General features: G+C 54.7%; 1 long non-coding RNA gene across 1 annotated transcript; it reads left to right on the forward strand.

The window, feature by feature from the left end:
• Positions 1 to 424: 424 nt before the first annotated feature.
• LOC114690470 lies at positions 425 to 4,273 on the forward strand. Its single transcript, XR_005090587.1, has 3 exons — positions 425 to 548; positions 2,303 to 2,452; positions 4,114 to 4,273. It is a non-coding gene; the product is annotated as an uncharacterized LOC114690470 (long non-coding RNA).
• Positions 4,274 to 4,576: the final 303 nt, after the last annotated feature.

Below are 4,576 nucleotides of genomic sequence, written 5' to 3' on the forward strand. Positions count from 1 at the left end.
GGCAGCGGGTCCATAGTGGTAGAGGCAGGAACTAGAGGCTGGCCGTCTTGGAGAGCAGCCAAAGGCTCATGTGCCCCTCCTGGCCTCTGGCCCTGAGGGCGGATAGGATGTGAAGGTTGCTGACAGCGTGCTTTTCCTGAGCTATGGGGAGGGGCGGGGGACGAGTGGTGTGTGTGTGTGTGTGTGTGTGTGTGTGTGTGTGTGTGTGTGTGTCCCACAACACAGGATCCAAACAGCAGTCTTTTGTACATCTAAACAAAAGAGCACCAGGCGTGGGAGGGAGGGGGCCCAGGTCCACAGCTCACTATCAGGTCACCACTCCTGGGTCGGGTGTTACGAGAGGGCCCTAGGGACCCCATTTCCCTATGCCCAGAAGAGTTGCTTGGGCTGTGGGTCAAAGCAGGAGACAACAGTCCAGAAATCTTCAAATTTGAGCTTCTTTTTCACCCACAGCCAAGAGACCCGTGTCACCTTACAGTGGCTACAATGGGCAGCTGCTGACGAGTGTGTACCAGCCCACTGAGATGGCCCTGATGCACAAAGGCCCGGTGAGTGGATCCCTCAGGTTCCAGGGGCCTGGATGAAAGCCACAGAGCTCAGCCTCATTTGCTGGGAGAGAAGCTGTACAGGCAATGAGTGTATGGATGGACAGAGGCATTGGGGTATGGCGAATTTCTCCTGGGACATCAGCCCTGCCAACCCAGGGCTCTAGTACACCGCAGTGGACCTGCCCTGCATCACTGGGTACCGCCCACAGCCGGTGGCACATACCTGTAACCCTAGTAGTTGGGAGACAGAAGCATGAAGTTCAATGGCTCTCGATCAAGGGCTATCTTTGGCTACAGCTTGCACCACTAGCCTGGGCTATATGAGACCCTATGCCTGGCTAGCTAGTCTTGACCATATACCTCCCCTGGGCTCTGGGAACCAGTGCTCCATTAGTTAGGGGGCGGTGGGAACAGGAAGGAGGTGGATTAGATTCCAACTCCATATATGTTCCTCCCTGCTGGCAGTGGTTGCCAGAGAGGTCAGCGACCTGCCTTGGCAGGATTCTGGGAACAGGAAGCCAGGAGGTCAGCAGGGTTCTGTTCCCATCCCTTCCCCACTCCCTAGGCTGGGAGCAGGGAATGGCTGGTGTGTCTGAGACTTCCAGTCCCAGCTCTTTTTCTCTCACCAAGTGTGAAGCTGCAACCTGGAGCAGATCTGAGTAGTTTCCATTCTCACCATGATCAGAGGCTACCTCTCTGCTCCCAGCCTCTGAACCTTGTCCACAGGAACCACCCCAGCCTTTCTCCCGGTTTGGAGGTGAGCTGGACGGAACTGTTATTTCTGCTGAGTTCTCACACCATGTCCTCAGACCACCAAAGTGAGCAGTGATTGAGAACTTGCTTAAAATGCAGATTGGGTCTGAGGTGAACAGCTATTGTGACTTCTGTTGTTGGTAACCTGGGGGTGGGGTTATTGAGTCACCCTGTAGCTTGGGTTCCACCTAAAAGGGAGTCACTCCCCAAGGCAGATCTACAGGGAACTTCAGGCTTTCCCGTCCCTGCAGTTAAACATTTGTCAACCCATCTCAGGGTGGGACCAGCTAGGAGTTGGAGCTCGGCTAGCGGAGGCTTGACAAACAGTCCTGTTAATCTTGGTGCGTTCCCGTGTTGAAGCTCCCAGATCTAAGTGTCCTAGATGGCAGGGAGTGAGTGGTTGGATGTTCCTGGAAGTGGAATCCCCCCACAGGTGGGAGGGTCACCCATATCTGCTGGTTTGGGGTCCTGGGAGCCTTGGAGCTTTAGTGGTAACATCTCTCTTACATGGTGATAAGGCAGCCGGGACCACCCCAGGGGTTCACATTCCTTCCAGGCAGAATATTTAGGGCTGGATCCCTAAGCCAGAATTATATGGACCAGGACCTACCAGAAGGGTACTGAGTATTGTAGTGACATTTTGGGGACTCAGGTAAGACACTTGGAGAAAGGGAGCTTGTGAGTGGTACCAGTCATGCAGTAACAGCTTAATGCAGCTCATCAGAGGTTTCCCCAAGGAACTAGGAGCAGGAACTCAGAGGCAGGGTCTCCTTCCGGACACCCCGAAGTGCTCAGAAGGCCAGTCCTCTATTTCCAGAGTAGAGTCATCCATCTTATCCTGCCAGCAGGGCCCAGGCGTAGCGGGGGTGGGGGTCTGGAGAGGGTCAAGAGTGGGAGCCGGCAGGCACAGCCCTGCAGGAAGCTGAGTGTGTGTGCCTTTGCCCTGGCGGAACCTGGCTACCAATTCCCCCGACTGTGAGACCTCCTGTTCTTCCTTCCAGTCCGAAGGCGCTTATGACGTCATCCTCCCACGGGCCACCGCCAACAGCCAGGTGATGGGCAGTGCCAACTCAACCCTGCGAGCTGAAGACATGTACGTGGTCCAGAGCCACCAGGTGGCCACACCACCGAAAGACAGCAAGATCTCTCAGGTCTTTAGAAATCCCTACGTGTGGGACTAAGGCAGCAGCTGTGGCCAGGCGCAAGTGGTGGATTTGGAGAGGGCACTCAGGACCTGGCTTGGGTGGGGGACCACTAGGGCACCTGCTCTGTGGCTCCCTTCTCCCTCACTGGCTCAGGGTAGCTTTTGCCTCAGGTCAGGTCCCCTGATCTGCCAATGTTTGGGTGGGTGTCGTGGGGGCCCCCTCCCTCTCAGTATTTGTGGAGTCCAGGTGCCTGCCCTGTTTCATGCCAGGGCCACCTCTGGCGATCTGCTCTATCCAAATAGTGTTCTGCTTGGGTGGTGGCTGGTCCCATGCCTACACTCTCCGGTGACACCTGCAGCCTCCAGAGAGCTCAGAGAGGATGCCTTGGGCTGGATCCTGCTCCTCTGTGAGGAGCAAGGGTGCCTAATAAACACGTTGCTTTATTAACTCTTGCTCTGGCTTGTGGTTTCTGACTGGGTTCTCACCTCCTGTGACTCTTTCCTTCCTCTATGGCGCATCAGTGAGGGCACTCTCTCTCCTCCTCACATCCAGCTCTTGGGGCTGATGCTTCTTCTAGTGTCTCCTGTGCTAAGGGCTGGTGCCTCCTCCGGGACAGGCTCTCTAGTGTGTCTGCCATTAACTGCCATCAGAATGAGCATCTGGGTCCTTCTTGTCTGGACCCATACCTGGAGTGTCCAACCTGGGCAGCAGCTTTCCCGAGGTTTCGTCTTCTCCCATGGGTGTTTTCAGAGACAGAGCAGGAGAGGCAGACCCACCAGTGGGCAGTTCTAGGGTGCAGAGGGGTCAGCTCATCTTGGCCTCTCCATAGGAAGTGACTTCGAGGGTGAGACCCATGACCATTCTGCTCCAAGGTCTGAGATCATGCTTCAGAGCATGAGCGGAATGGTTCAGAGTTGGGGCTGAGCTGTTTATAATGTGAGTTCACAAAGACAGGCAGGCCAGGCCATGTCCTGGTTAGTTCAGGGGTCACAGCATCCTAGTACTAGAATTTGGGGGACAGTAAAATCTTTTCCCCAACTGCTCAGGCTCATCTTTATGGCTGGTGGGCAGGATGTGGTGGTGGGGGTTGGGGCAGGATGGGACAAATCTTTCCCTTCATTTCCAGAGCCGAAATCTCAGAATGCTGTCTCTTCAGGTTCTGTAGGCTCTTAGGGGTAGATGTCCCAACCCCTTTTATAAGCAAAGTGACTCAGTCAGGCCACAGAGCCTCTAGGTGACTGAACCAAGACTGACAGACTGACTGTCCCTGCTTTCATCCTTGGCTCTCCCTGGATAAGCCAGACCAGTGTCCTGGGCTCTGAACTGCCTCTGTCCCTTCTGCATGGGATGATGTTCTGACCCTTGGAGGTCAGCTTCAGGTCCTTCAACAAGACTTGAGAGCCTGCCCATCCCAGGCTTGGGAATGTTTGTCCTCGATTAGCCAGAAGCTATTTTCCGACACCAGTTGTAAGGGGGGAAAATTTCATTTTTTGTTGAAAGGAGAGAAAGGTTGTTGGCAGAAAACTCCAGACTTCTCCCAAACTTCTATGTTTAGACTGCTCACTCCCGGCAGGCTGAGCCTTTTTTTTTTTTAGTACAATCCAGTACTTGGACTGTGAGCAGCGGAGTCCGTCCCGTTTGACTCTTGTTCTTTCTGGTTACTTTAGGATCAGTCCCCGAAAAGCAAAACGAGATGGTAGATGCCCTCTTCCCTGGACCACACCTCATCCGGATACCCTCATTGCTCTGCACCCAGCTGAGCAGGGCTCAGCAGTTTACCCACCTTTGTCCTTGGAGCTGGGAGGGACCAGAGGCTACCAATCGGAAGCATTGACTGAGTGGGACCTGAGGATAGACCTGACGCCTGTGACTGGGCTCATAGGATCATCTGCCCTCTTGCCCATCCTAGCCTCCCGGTCCCCATGTGACTGCGGCTACAGGGAGCTAACGGCTGACTCCTATCTCCTGCCTTCACACCTCCCCCAAGTCACGGAGTCTGTGTCCCCATGTGGTTCTCCAGGTGGTTGTTGCCCCGCTGTGAACACCAGGTGTGTGATGCCACTGTTTTGACTCTGGACCTTCTTGGCCATGTTGTTAATCCATCAGTGTGTCTGTCACACAATGCCCGTC

The sequence above is a fragment of the Peromyscus leucopus genome, unplaced genomic scaffold, assembly GCF_004664715.2.
Source record: "Peromyscus leucopus breed LL Stock unplaced genomic scaffold, UCI_PerLeu_2.1 scaffold_147, whole genome shotgun sequence".
In the NCBI taxonomy this organism is placed as follows: domain Eukaryota; kingdom Metazoa; phylum Chordata; class Mammalia; order Rodentia; family Cricetidae; genus Peromyscus; species Peromyscus leucopus.